The 17,183-nt window shown below is 44.2% G+C and overlaps 1 protein-coding gene across 4 annotated transcripts in view; it reads left to right on the forward strand.

Moving 5' to 3' along the window:
* Positions 1–17,183, forward strand: part of SGMS1 (sphingomyelin synthase 1) — a 330,841-nt gene that overhangs the window by 16,321 nt on the left and 297,337 nt on the right. Inside the window, exon 1 of one of the 4 annotated variants that reach the window (XM_018041354.1) lies at positions 11,140–11,250. The exons of the other annotated variants lie outside the window; for them this stretch is intronic. The gene's annotated coding sequence lies outside the window, so the exon portion shown is untranslated. Of the gene's footprint in view, positions 1–11,139; positions 11,251–17,183 lie in introns of those variants that run through there. 4 annotated transcript variants of the gene reach the window in all.

The raw sequence follows: 17,183 nt of genomic DNA on the forward strand, positions 1-17,183 counted from the left end.
GGGAGAGCAGACCACTTGAGCAGATGCTGCTTCTCAGATTTCTGGGTCTGATGGGCACACAGCTCTAGAGAGGACGCTGTAGGACTTTGGCTGTTGATGTCAACGTCTCCTGTCTTAGGAGACTCCGCTGCTTGAGACTTGCACAGTAGTTGACCCAAATAATAGAGTTCATGACAGTTGGCCCTCAAGATGAGGGTAACTTGTAAGAGGAAAGGCATTGATACTGAGTTATTTGATTCAGCGATCCTACTCGAGGGGTTTATTTCAAGAAATAATTAAGACCACTATTTATCACAGAGATGTTTGTCATAGTGAAAAGTTGAAAAGCTAATATACAACAGTTTGGGGTTGGTTAAGCAAATGACATATATCCAATAATGGACTACTTGGCAACCCTTAGAAAGAAGATTATCAAAGGAATATTTGTAGAAAGTTTTCCAAAACACATTGTTATGTATAATGAGTTCTATACAGCATTCGTGAGAAATACACTCTTCAGAAAACGCTGGTTGGGTGCCTACTATGAGCCAGGAGCCCGGCCGGGTGCTGGTGGCACGGATAAACTAGGCAGATATGGTTCCTGCTCTTTAACCAGCATATAGTATCCTAGCAAAACAGTCCAGCCATATCGACTATCTCATTAAGTTTTATAAATACTCATAAGAGGACTATAAAAACAGTGACTCCTTAACAGGCACGATCAACCACCTGTGAAGTCAGATTCTGTCTGTTATACCCATTACTGGCCACATCCTTGACCTGAAATCTCTGATTTTCTGGCGAGCTTGAGGTTGTTAAACCATCTTCCCTTCTCCGCTGCAGTGTGAGGCTCTGCAGGTGAAAGGCTGGTGAAGGCACCGTCACGCGGGGAGTGGGGCGCATCCTTGCTCTCCCTTCTGGCTTTGTTCTCGGTGCTCGAGTTGCCACAAGCCTGGCCAGCAGCTCACCTGGAATCGCCTCTTGTTCACCATCGTCTCTCGTGGGCCCCGCCTCATTCTGACTCGGGCCCCTGACTTGCTGTCGTCTGTGGTGTTCGCCACCACATGGAGGAGTGCTTCATTCTTAGAAATCACCTAGTTTCAATCCCTTCTTGGAGGCTGGCGAAGCCTGGACTGGAACCTGTGCGTCCTGACTCCCAGATGGGCGTCTTTTTGACGAGCCAATAGTGTGGCTGCTGCCAGTCACCCAGGGACAGCTCTTCCAAGCAGGTCTGCGCCCAGCACCAGCCTGCATTTCAAATCGGTGGCCCCACAAAGCTTCAGGAAAGCTTGATTCCTTCAAAGGCAAGCAGGCAGCACATTTCTTGAGGGAGAGGAATTGAATCACTGTGTCTGGTAGTGTGGCTGCCTGTCCCAGTATTGAGACCCAGTCACACTGTCATTTGGTGGGCATGTGAAAGGGCTGCATTCTTAGCCAAACTCTGGGAGCTTCTACCGTGTGCGAGCAGGCCAGCTCCTGGGATCCACACGGGAAGGCATGTGGGTCTCTGTTGCAGGGGTCCCTCTCCAGACAGAGCAGTCGAGATGGGCCTGACAACCACGCACTTGAGTGGATAAGATGCCCATCAGGGAGTCAGGACGCACAGGTCCCAGTCCAGGCTTCACCAGGCTCCAAGAAGGGATTGAAACTAGGTGATTTCTAAGAATGAAGCACTCCTCCACGTGCTGGCAAATACCACAGACGACAGCAAGTCAGGCGCCCAAGTCAGAACGAGGTGGGGCCCACGTGACGAAATGCGGTGACAGGGACTCTTAGCAGTTAGGCCCAAAATGTTCAGGAAGGCAGTCCCTGGGAAGGGTGGCTTTGAGGGCAGGATCACTAGGGGCACAGCTAATATCAGAGTCCATGTGAAGGTGACTGCTGGAGGCAGGGGGCGGCCTGTGCTGGGTGTTCAAGGCTGCTTGGCACTTACCTGCCTTTTAACCTAAGTTTGGCTTCTCTTTTTAGAAAAACTTTTTCACCTTCTCCTCCTCCTCTCCCCATCTTAGCCTGTTCCTTCCCTTTCCCCCTGACTTTTTGCGCTTCTTCCATTTAGAAAATATATAAGCAGAAAGAATATCCTTCATTATCCCATCACCCAGAGATAACTATTAATACTGTTATTTGGATGTGTTTCCCTCCCATTTTGTCTGTAAATACTAGATGTGCACATTGGATAAACATTTTGACCAAATGCCCAAGGATGGAAATGTTTAAATATCACTGTTTCTAAAATTGACTTCTGAAATATGGACTATAAATCTGAAATTTTATAAATGTTATTAACAATGCTAATATGAAAAATTATAACAGAGTTTGACATTATGCCACAAGAACTTCATTTTTCAGCATGTATGATCAGTGTTGTGAACATTTTTGAACCTGGGTAGATGTTGACTTTCGGAGAAGGTGATGGCATCCCACTCCAGTACTCTTGCCTGGAAAATCCCATGGATGGAAAAGCCTGGTAGGCTATAGTCCATGGGGTCGCGAAGAGTCGGACACGACTGAGGCACCTCACTTTCACTTTTCACTTTCATGCACTGGAGAAGGAAATGGCAACCCACTCCAGTGTTCTCGCCTGGACGATCCCAGGGACGGGGGAGCCTGGTGGGCTGCCGTCTATGGGGTCGCACAGAGTTGGACACGACTGAAGCGACTTAGCAGCAGCAGCAGATACTGACTTTCAGCTGAGGTGGAGGAGGTAGAAGCAAGGCTTTTATTCATTTATTTTGTTATTTATTTGGTTTGGCTTTTGAATTGCTTTTTATTATTTTGGCTAGCTGTCCATCTAAGATGCTGTAAGGTGTAGTTTGTATCCAACTTACTGAACTTTTGAGCAACGACTGGCATTTCCTCCTTAACTCCTGGACATAAAGATTTCCTTGGTGATATTACAGTTTCCTGTGAAGTTCTCCCTCACCCTGGCTTAGTGTGGTACGCAGAGGAGAATATGTCTGGATGATCTCAGAAGCAGAAATAAAATCTTATACACATTTTCCTTTGATATTTTGGCCTGTGATTGCCGCTTCCCACAGCCAGCTTGAGAGCATAGCGCATCCCTAAGCCTGGGCTCTGGAAGTGTGGCAGTGGAGCAGCGTAATTGGCTTTTAAGATAACAAAGCTGTTTTCCAAATCTCCATCTGCATCTCAGCTTTCACTACCTGCACACCAATTTCAGCATCTCCCCTGGGGAAGAATGACAAAAGAATCTTTACGGAGGTAACATGTGAGAAATGTTTGCTCCTTCAAGGCAGCTCAGTTCCCAACAATCGACTGCTTTGCCTACAAGCAACCCTGGGTTGTCAGCAAGCAGGCTCTTTGATATTGTTAGCAAGTGTCCTGTGTTAATGCTGTCATCTGCAAAGTGCAGTGTTAGAATTTCCTTTTATGCAAACAGCCTTTTCACATATGCAATAACCAGCCTTCCCATCCCGTCTTGGAACCTCTTGTGTAAGGAATGACAGAATCCCTTGGGCGTCACATGGTTTGCCTTTGGGTGGAGGAGTGTTTTCTTCTGAGGTATGCTTCTGGAATGCTCACCAGCATTTGGAAATGAGTCTTTGGATGTTAACAGAAACTGTCCGAAGGATGTGCCTTGTTCTATTGCTGAGGCTGCCATGCTGATGTGTAACCTGAGTGGTGCTGCGGTCACTGATCACATGCCTGTTCACGAATGCCAGGAATGATGTTTGAAGAAAGCAGTCTGCTCTTTGGCCTTCTACGTGAAAATCAAAAATGGCAGTTCAGCCAAGAATGGTAGCTGGAGACAATTGCATTGGATCCTCAAATAAGCAGAAATATATGTATCTATATTATATTTGTATAGGTCTAAAATATATTTCTAAGATGTGACTAAGCAAATCTATCATTTGCTTTTAAAAAGTACAAACATCTTTTATTTATTATTCTGTTTTAATTATGGTAAAATATACATAACTTGAAATTTGCCATTTTAACCATTTTGGAGTGTACAATTCAGTGGCGTTAAGGACATTCACGCTGATACACAACCAATACCACCATCTGTCTTCAGAATGTTTTCATCATCCCAAGCTGAAACTTTGTGCCCATTAAATAATAACTTTCCATGCCCTCCCCCCTCTATCCTCTGGCACCGCTATTCTACTTGCTCTATGAATTTGACTATTCCAGGCACCTCATATAAGTGAAATAATGCAGTACTTGTGCTTACGTGTGGCTTATTTCATGCACCATGTTTTCAGCATTCACCCGTACTGTAGCATATATGAGAACTTACTTTCTTTTTAAGGCTTAATAGTGCCCTATTGTATGTAGACACTGTGCTTCTCTGTTTGGCTGTTGGTGGACGCTGGGATTGCTTCTGGGATGTCGCTTCTACCTTTTGGTGTGGCTGATGCTGCTGCTGTGAATTTCTTGGAGGGAATCATCTTTAAATAGACTTTTAAAAAAGAAAGGAAAATCTGTGCCATTTTGTGATCAGTTTTATTAGAGGGCTACCACGTCCAAGTTGGGTCCAGGAAATGCCTCCCTCACAGACATGAAAAACCCCCAAGTACTTTCAACAGTGTTCAGCTGAAAGCTTTAGTATTTGCCTGAGGTCGAGAGAGCAGTTTCATACCACTTCTGAGCGGTCTCATCAGCGAACTTGGCAGCACCTTGAGTGAGGCCTGTCGGGGTTCTTGGAAAACAGCCTGATGTTGTCATACCTTTTGCCCTGCTAGCTTTGCCTGTTAGTACCTCAAGAGGGAAACATTTGGCAGTAGCCCTGCTTCCTCAGCTCAGTCGTAGCTGCTGAAAGTCTCATCTGAACCCTTTCTGGACATATAGAGTTTAATGTAAGGGGTTTGCTCTTCAGTGAGCCTGCCTCTCTGTCTGGAGAGGAGCTCAGGGTCTGGGCTGCCGGCTGTGTGTATCCCACAAGCCCTCTTAATTTAAACGTACGTATTTTTCAAATCAGTGTGGTAGGGGAGGTCTGGCGGAGAATATAGGGCAGCCTTCTCTCCCCTGACTCCATTCGGTGGGCCCCTAGCTTAGTGGTGTCTGCTCATCCTGCAATGACATCTGAGATAATTTCTGGAGAAGTGGGAAATTGAGGTTAGTCCTGTTTTGTGGAAAAAGAAGTGAGATGTTTTGTACTTTGCAGGCTAGATAACAGTGAACTGTAATTAACCATGGTTTAAATGAGGCCGGTCAAGTCTGTCTGCTTATGCTGCTCATGTTTTCTCAAGACAAATGATACATCTGAACCCTGTCCATGAGTTTACTGATAGCATTGTGGATTTAAAAAATATATATTTATTTTGTTTTATTTATTTGGCTGTACTGGGCCTCAGTTGTGGCACTCAAGATGTTTCTTTTTTTTTCCAGTCATGACATGGGAACTCTTACCTGTGTCTTGTGGGATCTGGTTCCCTGACCAGAGATCAAACCCAGGTCGCCTGCATTGGGAGTCTAGAGTCTTGGCCGCTGGGCCACCGGGGAAATCCTAGCATTGTGATTTATAGTTTTATACTAAAGGTCTGTTTCCTTACTGCATGCTCTTTCTTTTTTAATTTTTGTCATTTCTCCTGGTCTTTTTAGTGATACATATGTGTATAGATTTGTAGAGTTGTAGAATCAATTTTGAAAGGTCCTCAATTTTCATAGGTGATCTCTGAAATGAAATACCGTACATGTTTAGTCCTAAGTCATATAATTTTTATATGCAAAAGAGACTGATCATCTCTTTTGCCCATTATTCAAATATTCTACTTCAAAGAATAACTGTAATACTGGCTGAATCAATTTTTTTGATTCAAATACAAGATATAATTAGGGATGTATCTTTAGGAAAAAAAAGATAATTGGGGTCTTTTTGTATCATTACAGTTTTGAGTGTGGCTCACTTACCTGGCAGTGTGTCAGGTAACTCGGCAAAAGCTTCTTTATCTTCCTTCTTGACTGTCAGGGAGCTCCTTTCTTTCATTTCCTTTTCCTCCTTTGGTTCTTGGGGTCTCCGTGTATTCCTGTTCCCTGATCTTCCCGATTGTTCCTTCTCCGACTCCTTCCCTGTTGCCTCTGCCTGACCTGTATGTATGTGTCCGTGTTTCCTGAGGTTGGACCCTCGAGTCTCCTTGCTCAGCAGCCTGGCCTATGCAGACTCCTGCAAGGGGCCACTTCCCTTTCTCAGAGGTGGGATGGAGGAGGTTGGGGTCCACCTGGTAGAAGGGGCTCTGGTTCCTTATTGTTTGGGATGTGTGGTCAGAGTAGTTTAGGTCCTGATACCCAGCCTGTGTGGGAAGAAGTGACAGAGAAAGTGCAGACCTGTTTGTACCAAGGTCTCTATTTTAGGAGTAAATTTATTGATATATAGATTAAATTTGATCGTTGCATTTTATAATTTGTATTTCACTTCCAGACTTGTTAATGCGACTATTACTGGAATAAACAGCAGCCTGTATTTCAAATTTAATGCTATTCTTAATTTTTGAGAATTCAGTAAATAATAAAATCTCAGCCTGCTCACAAAGGCTCTGGTTTGTCTTATTCCTCTATTGACATGTAGAGGGTGAGTTTTGTACCCTGTCCACAGTAAGAAATGTTTAAAGATAGATAGTGTTAGAAAGTGACTTTAAGAATTCATTTTTTTCCTCTCATCAATTTATTGCCTGTTGCGTCTTTAAGATCCGTTCAGATGTTATGGCTGTTTAAAATAGTTACACGGTATTTCTTTTATGACTTTAGAGGATTGTACAGTTGAGTTCTTTACCACTCAATTTTGTTCATTACTTTGAGTTAACATTTGGAGGTACTATTTCTGACGCTGTATACTTCAAGACTCTAGTTTCTTGGATTTTTTTTTTTTTAATTTACTAAACTGCCTGGTGGAGATTTTCTTTATCAGATTCACTCATTTGTGGAGCCCAGATGTTTATGAAAAATGAAAGGAAGGGAATATCGACTGTTGGAAGGCACACAGCACGGTGCAATGAAAGTAAAATCAGGGCTTTTGAGTCTTGGCAGAGATGGGTTTGGGTGCCTGCTCAGCCATCCCTGACAGCATGATGTTGATCTAATGACCTGAATTATTTGAATCTTAATTGTCACATCTGTAAAATGGGAACAGTAAGGCTCATCTCACAGAGTCATGATGGGATCGGGTCTGTGAACGCCCAGGACATCACGGATGTAGAGTAAATGGTAGTGATTGATTATAGCACTTCCTCTCCTGAGGCCAAAATGTGCTAGAAGGTGATTATAGTTTTCTGTTATTTTCTTTTATCAGTTACCATTTTAGAGGATATGGAGGTAGAAATGAGGAAAGTCTAGAGTGACTTGAGAACCTCATTTTATTGTTGGATTAAATTCATATCAGTGCATTTCTTTCTTTCCCCTGATTGCTTCTTTCCCCCACCCTGTGAAATATGGTGTTAAAAATAAAACAAGTTACAGTAAGATTTTCCCTGTGTAGAACCTTTGTAAATGAATCAGTCTGACTAGTTCCTTCCCGAGGGAGTAGAGGCTTTTCACTTATTTTTTCCTCATTTTAAATATTTTTAATATGAAAATATTTTGAACAACTAGAAAACAGAATAATATAATGAATCCAGCCCTCAATTTTGTTGGATGTTTGTTTGATGTGTTTTGGTGTACATATTATTATTGTTATTTTGAATATCCTATCTCCACTGGTCTATAAGTTCAGAGACCTTACTGTCTGGCGCCTAAGACAGTGCTAGGTGAGGGACAGGCTCCAGATAAGCTCGGTGCATCCTTCTGCAGGGCCTGGACCGCTCTTCTTCTCAGAGGTAACACTGGCGCAGGTAGGAGAGCAAAGAGGAGGAGAAATATCATGCTGGGTTTAGCCAGTGACACAAATATGTGTAATGTGAGGACCACCCTCGAGGATTTTAGTGCCATGATGTAAGATAGGACAGTTGAATTCAGAAGTAGCTCCTATAGAAATCAGAACATTCTCCCTGCGTTTGCTGAGCCACAGAGTAGCTGGTTATCAGAAGTAACTGTTGGGATGAGCTTTAAGGAGCATGGGGAGCATGCTAATGAGCATGAGGATGGGGCTGGACTATGCAGGCTGACAGGACAGTTGAGCCTGAGCTCAGCAGTGGGAACAGTGTTTCCAGGGGCTGGAAGGAGGTAGTTCAGGCCTGGACTCTGTTATCAGAAAGCAGGGGCAAAAGAAGAGTAACATGTCCACGGAGCAAGACTGTTGAGCTCTTATTACGTGTAAGTCGGATGGCTAGGCCCTTAATGAGGCAGTATAGTATTCTAGGTGAAAAACTGACTTTCTGGAAGCATACGATCCAGCATTAAGGCGAAGTCCCCTCTTTGGCTAACTGTGTGGCCTGAGGTAAGCCACTTAACCTCTCTGAGCGTCAAGTCTGATGTGAGGGCTGTTCCTATTTTGGCTACTGAAGGTCAGAGCCCCGAATTGAGTTCTTGCCCAGACATTCCATCTTGCCTAGACGTTCCATCTTGTCTGTGGGAATTCAAAATAGGCAGGTAAATGTTGAAGAGTGTGACTTTATGGTTGGTCACAAATGTGCAGGGTGACCTCAGATACGTGAAGGCATGTATAAAATGACTACAAAGTGAACTCACCTTGCCCGCCAAGTCTGTACTTCTCTAGTATCTTGTGAAAAGACCATCCTCTTCCAAGTCATTAAGACAGAACCAGGGAGGCATCAACAATCCCTGCCCTGCTAGCCCTGTGTCCCTCCAGCCCCAAAGCAAGGTCCCTTTACCTCCTTACCAGCTCTCGTGTTCCTCTGTGTTCCCACGGCCTCGTTGCTGCTCGCCTGGATTTCTATACGTACAGCCCTCCACCTCCTGCCCCGCCTTCATTCCATTCTCCCAAAGGTTGTCACGGTCCTCTTCCTCACCTGCCAGGGTTGCCGTGTGCGTCCTGCTTAAATATGTCCCTGGTTCCCATTGCCCTCAGGAGAGAGCCTGAGCGTGAGTCTCCCCTGATGGCCCCTTGTCATCCTCTCAGGTATGAGAGGGTCCCTTCCTCAGTGGGTCCTGCTTCCACGCCTTCTGCCCACTCCGAATGCCTTTCCCCTGACTCATCTCATTTATTCTCATGTTTCAAGACTTGACTCAGAGTCAAGGGAGGAGCCCCGCCCTCCTCACCCACTCTGTGGTCTGGGCTGGGGTTTCCCCTACGCCTGCCTCCGTTATGCCACCAAGCGTACTGGATTGTGATGGGCTACTTAGCTGTTTCCAGAGTGAACACGCTTAAGAACACAGCCTGTTTTGTTAAAAAAAAAAAAGCAAAACCCTCATGCTTCTTTGTGCCTAGCCTGGTGTCTGACACATTGAAGGTTCTCAAAAAAGATAAGTGAAATATACACGGATGAGAAATTACTTTTTTATCTTCCTCAAACCAGGAGGACTGAAGCTGGGTAACCAAAGCGTTCTTCCTCCCCACCTTTCTGCCTGTATCCATTCCAGCATCTGCTCAACAGCCAGCTGCGACAGATGAGAAGCATATGGTTGACTTGAAAGAGGCAGCTGGGATGTGACTGTGTGTGAAATATATTCACCTGCCCTCCCACCCCACCCCACACAGGATGACAGTCATGACACCTCATACTTGTCTTTCTATTTGTGTTCTCCTGAAGTGCCTCTGCAGACATGGTCTCATCCGGTGCGAGGGGCTGTAGCCTGGTTACTGGATGGGAGCACGCAGTGATGATGACCCCTTCTTTGTAGATGCAGAAAGGGAGATAAGAAGTGAACAAATTTGCCCAAAGTTAGTGAGTCATTAGTGATGGAAGGGCCTCCCCAGTGGTCAAATGGTAAAGAATCTGCCTGCAATGTGGGAGACCCAGGTTTGATCGCTGGGTCAGGAAGGTGCCCTGCAGAAGGGAATGGCTACCCATTCCACTTTTCTTGCCTGGAGAATTCCATGGGCAGAGAAGCCTGGTGGGCTTCATGAGATCTCAGAGTCGGACACGATTGAGCGACTTTCACTTCACTTTAGTGGTGGAAGAGACCAGATTTTGAGCTGAAGTCATTTGCTCTTTCTCCTCTTTTATAACTGGTAGAACTGGGTTGTATCAGATTGATGTTTTCACCTATAATCATTAAAAAGGAAAATTGGCTGAAGACGTGGGGTTCTGAGGCCTGTTCTGGGCAGGAATGAAGAAGTTGCCTCGTTTCAGTTGGTCAGTTTGGGAATATGATTCAATTCAAACAATTTTCCTGCTTCACAACCCAATAAAGTGACAACAATAAAATCTTAGTCCTTTTCAAGGTGTACTCTTGACATTCTACTAAATCCTTTAGAAATGATTTTTTAAATTTTCCTGTTCAGAAATTCTGGAGTCGTTGCATAAACTTATACAACACAAGAAAATGGCTTGCTAGCATTCAACAGTCACATTGTCGATTTCCAGGAATATCTAAATTTTGAAAATTGCAGCCTCTGAAGTGGGCTATTGCAAGGGAACCACGCCTACATGTTTAAATTAAACTTTGGGCTTCCGACAGCAAAGATGAAGGTAGAATGGGATTGAAAATGCAAGGGTAAAACAATTAGGACACAAGATAAATTCAGACAAGGAGCAAGCCTTGTGTGGTAGTCTTTTGCTTTGTTGGGGGACAGGGGGTTGAACACTCACTCTGTTGATCTCTGACAGAGCTGTCTAGTTTTGTTGTCTTGTCAGTCCTCATCCTTCTTAACTCTTTCAACATTTGGTCGCTGAGCTGTTCCAGCTCCCCGCTGCATTCACCCGCGTGCGCCTCTCTTCCCCTCCTTCTACTTGCAAACAGTGGTAATCTCAGGCTCCTCCGGTCCTTGCTGGCTATTGGTTACTTCTACCACCATCGCTGCACCATCCACACCCACCTGTGGTTGTCTCATTATTTTGGTCCCTGATGGTGTTTGTGTGGGTGCATAGCCGTTTTTCTGTATCTGGATATCTTTACTTATTTTTCCTGCTGTCTTCCCAGACTCGGTAGCTTAAAAACAAGCTGACTTTGCAGTGTTTGTGGTGGAATGAACCTTTAAGATCATTTGCCTTGTCCCATGCTAGAATTAAAAGGCTCAGGGAGGAGATGTGGCTTGTGTAATTTGACAGTCCTCAGTTAGTGAAACCAGGCTAGAACCCCTCAGAGCTTCTGTGTTGACCCCTCCTCGCACATTGGCCCTTCGTGGTCTCCTGAACCATCGCTGTTCCCTCTGCAAGGAGCTGCGGAGCTATCTGGCTTTCATGTGTCCCCTCCATCACCACAAACCAAGTGTCAAGTATCCATTCACCAGGACCTACCGGTTCTTTCTTATCGGTAAGAATTTCTATTGTAACAATTTCGTTCTTTAATAATGAAAAAAAAAATTACCAATAGTGAAGTTCTCTTTTTTGGAGCGTGTAGATCTACGAGTTTTAACACATGCCTATAAACGGAGTAGAGAATAACCCAGCACCTCTCAAACTCCCTGGTGCTGCTTGCCTCTTTGTAGTTAAACCTTCCTCCTCCCCCTGGCAACACTGAACTGCTCTCTGTCACCATAGTTTTGCCTTTTCCAGAAAGTCATGTAACTCTGACTGTGTAGAGTCTATCCCTTTGAGACTCGCTCTTTTCACTTAGCATAATGCATTTGGGATTCATGCATATTGCTGTGTGTATCAATCACTTGTCCCTTTTTGTTATTAAGTGGTATTCCACACTATGGGTATGCCACTCTGTGTGTTTACTCATCATACCAGCAGTGTGTGAGAATCCTAGTTGCTCTGAGTTTTTGTCAGCATTTTATATTGCCAGATTTTAAAATTTAGCTATTTTGATAGATGTGTAATGGTCTCGTATTGTGATTTTAATTTGCATTTATTTCTTTAATGATTAATTATGTTGACCATCTTTTCATGTGTATATTTGCTCCCTGTTAGGTATATCTGTTTATCTGTTATCCTTTATGATGTTTGTTTGACCCACATCAGTATCACATCCCTATTCCATCTGGTTATTGTGCCTGACTTTCTATGTCAGCATTATTGCCCAGGTACACAGTACATTCCAAGGTCAAGGCCTGAGCTTGGAACTTTATATACATAATCTCATTTTACCCTTATAAAACCCTTGTGAGGTAAGTGGTGTCTTCTGTTTTTATGATGCAGAGCCTGTGTTCAGTAGATATTTGTTGAATGTATGTATGCTATAAGCCATTATTATACTCATTGACAAGTTCAGTGACTTTGGGCCAGTCATTTCACCTCTGAGTTGGTTTTCTTATCTGTTTAATAGGGATCTATATCGCAGTATTTTCTCTCAGGGTTAGTGAGCAAAGGGTTTCTTTCTTTCTTTTTTTTTTTTTTTAGATTATTTTTTTAGGGTTGCCCTGGAGGTCAAGTGGTTAAGAATCTGCCTTGCAATGAAGGAGACATTGGTTCGATCCCTGGTCTGGGAAGATGCCACATGCCACAGGGCAGCTAAGCCCTTGTGCCACAACTACTGAGCTGGTGCTCTGGAGCCCGTGCTTCACAACAAGAGATGCCACCACAACCAGAGAGCAGCCCCCTGCTCAGCGCAACTAGAGAAAGCCTGCACACAGCAATGAAGACCCAGGGCAGCCTAAATACACGAATAAAAATTTAAAAAGAAAAAAAAAATCACTTTATAAAAAAAAATAGGGGAAAAAATTACTTATTTATTTCTTTGGCTGCTCTGGGTCTTAGCTGCAGTGTATGGGATCCTCGATCTTCACTGTGGCGGGTGGGATCTCTAGCTGTGGTATGGGAGATCTATTATAGTTTCCTGACTAGGGATTGAATGCAGGCCCCCCCTGCATTGGGAGTTTTAGCCACGGACCACCAGGGAAGTCCCCATGAGCAAAGGTTTTTAAAGAAGAACGTAGAAGGTCGTCCATGGTATATATTGAGAAACCATTAGCAGTGGCTGCTTCTGTTATTCTCTTCAAATACTTCATAGTGTACTCAGGCTGTTTCTACCCCTTGCTGGCTACCTTCCTTTGGAAAATTGCCCCTTAGCAGGTCTCCTCCTCCACTCTGAATCAAATATTAGAACCAACACAAGACTGAGCCTTTTCATTTTAAGAAATATGTTACTCTGGTAGCTCTGTGTAGTGACTCACTGCAAAGTGGCCAAAGTACTGGAGTTTCAGCTTCAACATCAGTCCTTCCAGTGAATATTCAGGACTCATTTCCTTGACTAGCCTTGACTAGACAGACCTTTGTTGGCAAAGTAATGTCTCTGCTTTTTAATATGCTGTCTACGTTGGTCATATCTTTTCTTCCAAGGAGCAAGCGTCTTTTAATTTCCTGGCTGCAGTCACCATCTGCAGTGATTTTGGAGCCCCAAGTCTTCATAGTAACCCTTTAAAATAAAAGCCCCATTTTACAGATGGGAACGCTGTGTGCAGTGGCCGTTTGACTTGCACAGTGTGACCGCTGGTTCTTTGACCGTGTTCACTGCTCTTGTTGGAGGCCACTCTGCCTCAGTGCCCGCCATCGAGCCATGAGAGCTGCTGCCTGCCGGGTGCCGAGAAAGCTGGCACACCTTCTCCCTCTGTGGCATCTGTTTCCTTCATGGGGGCTGTTCCTAAGACCCATGGCCAACAATTGTCTCCCCCAAGCCCTGGGACCAGGTACTTTTATTTTGTCCAGAAAGTCCACAGTAGAAAGAACATGAGCTTTAAGTCAGAGACAAGGTTCAAGTGGTGTCTCAACCATTGTCTTTATTGCCTATGTGACTGTGGCCAAGTTATGTAAACTCCTAGAGCGTAGATTTCTTCAGCTGTCAAATAGGAATAATACACGCTGGTGGAGATGTGGGGACAGAGACAACACAAGAAAGCACTTAGCAAGCGCGTGGCGCGTTGTTGATGCTTTGCAACTGGTAGCTGCAGTTATTGTCACCATCGCAGGCAGGGCCTTCTAGCTAGTCTTAGGAGGCTGAAAGAGGTGCTGAGAGTAGTGGTTAGAATGTGGATTCTGTGGTAAACCAGCTTCAAATCCTTGTTCTGCCACTCATCAGCTGTGTGCTGTGCACGACCTAATTGCTGTCTATGCCTCGGTTTCTGCCATCTGTGAAATGGGTGTAGCAATAGCTGCTACCTCACAGGGAGAAGTGATTGTAAAGAGACAAGCACTGGAAAGAGGTTGAGTCGAAACAACCCCATTTTGGTCACTAACACCATTGTTTCTTTCAGTGACACGACAAGAGCCTCCTTGAAATTTATAGTAACTTTTCTTCTCTCCTGGCAACCCACTCCAGTATTCATGTCTGGAAAATCCCATGGACCGAGGAGCCTGGTGGGCTATAGTCCATGGGGTCTCAAAGAGTCGGACACGACTGAGTGACTTCACTTTCTTCTTCCTGCCCAGATTGAAAGAATTTCTCATTTTTTAAATTTAATGCCAACAGAAATGTTTGATACTATGATTTTACTGGAAATACAGATTAAATTGTCACAAAATTACTATCTCCACCTAAGACATTGAAATAACTAAACCTAAATAGAATGTCTTTTTGTCTAGAGAATACCTAAGAGTTTTTAGGTGACTATATAAAAACACAGGCAACTCGGTATTAAAAAAAAAAAGACAACAGCAATACACTATTTCTTTGAAATGATTTGACTCCTCAGCTTTAAACTTGAATTTGGCTGGATTGCATGTGAGTTAATTTTTTTCCCTTTCAAGTTGACAGTAGTAAGCGGGGACCATAGCTGTGAGTCCACCAGGAAGAAGACAACCTCTGAATTCACCATAGGTCTAGAAATCCAGTGTGGGCAGTGTGTGGTGCCGGCTGGGTCTGCATCAGTATTCCGAAGTCTGTCCTATGACTAATATGTTCCAGCTGTCTGGGTCACTACTTTGGAGTACTGTTTATTTGTAGCGGTGATGCTGCAAATAGGAAAAGCTTTCCCTTTTGTTGGTTGAAAGCTTTGCTGGTGATTAGCAAAACAAGCAAGCCTCTTATTTGGAGAGAGACGGGAAGGGTGGCTAAATAGTCAATTGTGGCAGCTACTTTGGAAAACGATCTGGCATTTCTGAGAAGCTGAACGTATGTGATCCCAAGCCCTGCTCTCTTCTAGGGATACGCCCTGGAGAAACTCTTGCTGTGTGCACCAGGGGACGAGCACTAGAATCTAAATGGCAGCATTATTCTTAATAGCGAAAACCGAACAATCCCCAGATGATCCTCAGCAGTAGAATAGAGCGGTAAATTGTGGGTAAAGTCACACAGTGAGAACAATATGGTGGTGAAAAATCAGCTACAGTCACATGAGTCAAGAGGGATGAATCTCAAAATCAAAATCTCAAGAGACGAGTCTGAATACAGTCCTGGTTTCCTTTGTATAACACTTAAAAGCAGGCAGAACACAACAATATATTGAGAATACAGATGTGATAAAACCAAGAGAGGAGCAAAGGAGTAAGTCAGAATTCAGGCTAGTGGGTTATCTCTGATGGGGAGAATGGAGGGTGCGGAGCAGAGAGGATCTTGAGTAACATACCAGGATGTGGGGTATAGATGGGATTGTATGTATCTAGACTTCATCTTACGTGTGCCTAGATCTGGCAGAGATCTGGGGCTCCTGAGTTTGAAGAGGATACTCTGAAACAGAGACCATTAGGAGTTTTCTGGGTGTACTGTGATATTAAAATGCCCGCCAGCTTGACACGTTCTCCCAAGGCCATCTTTAAGGAAAGAGAGAGATTGCAGCCCTTGCTCCCTTCCTCCACATGTCAGGGTGTAACTAGAAATGAACTAGGCAAGTAAGGGTAGGTGTTTCAGCTTAAAAATTCATGCAACGATTGCGTTCAACTTCATAATGCACGTGTTTCATAATTAGCAGTGTTAGTATCATGGATTCATGTGCTCATCCATCCTTTCCCCACATCTGTGAGTGAAGGTTGCTTCCAAAGGTGCGTCATGTTTTTTCCCTTGGTTTAGTGTTGCTCTTCTTGGTCCGTATTCCTGGGCTCCAAGTGCTCTTGTCTATGGGCCGTTGAGTCACATCCTGTCTTTTCTGTGAGCCTCAACATCCCTGTGAACAGGTATTCCAACCCACAGGAGAGGTGGCTGCTTGGGGAGGTTCTCTCAGCTTTTAATCAGGCTAGTGAGTGGAGGAGGCGGGACTGAACTCCAGGGGAGGGGGCCCCTGACTTTTGTACACCAGCACCGTCACATGGCAGACCTCGTGACCTCTAAACCTTTGTGTATTGCCTGCAGCATTTTGATGACCAGCAGGTGACGGGCCACTTGAGGCTGTCACGGAGGGCTGCTGCCTTCTCCCCAGCAGTAGTTTTGACACTGCTTCCATCTTTATTGGCAGAACAGTCAGTGTCTGTGCCGTTGTATTTTACTATATTTTGCCTTTTATAAAAAATGAATGGAAAAATCCTCAACAGCGAGTGGTAATTGTCTATTGTTGTGGCAGAGATGAAAATTACCTGGGGTGCCATGTGAGGCTTGTTTTACTTCCTTTGGCCAATAGTGTGCCCTCTGGAAAAAGAAGGGAGAAAAATGAAATATATGTATATATATATATATATATAAATGTCAAAAATACATTAAAGGTTATTGTGTTTCAAAGGGAAGTATAATTACTATCAGTAATTGGTGATCATGAGTACAATATTGATGGTACTATTAAGAATGATTATTAATAGATACTCTTAGGGTGTGTGTGCCCTCCATCCACCCCACTCCCTCTTCCCCACCCCCCACCCCCCACAGTGCCATTGGCCATTGGTCATTTGGCATTGAGGTTGGGTTCAGGAAGTTGCTGTGTGGAGGGTGGAGTGGGGAGGGTGGGGACAGCCTGCAGAGTGAGATAAGCCCTGAGCTTGGGGTCAGAAGATCCAAGCGGCAGTTATCATGTCTGGTCTTGTCAGCAATACATGAACCGTGAACTCCCTGACGTTCAAGCTGGTTTTAGAAAAGGCAGAGGAACCAGAGATCAAATAGCCAACATCCACTGGATCATCAAAAAAGCAAGAGAGTTCCAGAAAAACATCTCTTTCTGCTTTATTGACTATGCCAAAGCCTTTGACTGTGTGGATCACAATAAACTGTGGAAAATTCTGAAAGAGATGGGAATACCAGACCACCTGACCTGCCTCTTGAGAAATCTGTATGCAGGTCAGGAAGCAACAGTTAGAACTGGACATGGAAAAACAGACTGGTTCCAAATAAGAAAAGGAGTACGTCAAGGCTGTATATTGTCACCCTGCTTATTTAGCTTATGTGCA

The sequence above is a fragment of the Capra hircus genome, chromosome 26 (genome assembly GCF_001704415.2).
Source record: "Capra hircus breed San Clemente chromosome 26, ASM170441v1, whole genome shotgun sequence".
Lineage (NCBI taxonomy): Eukaryota > Metazoa > Chordata > Mammalia > Artiodactyla > Bovidae > Capra > Capra hircus.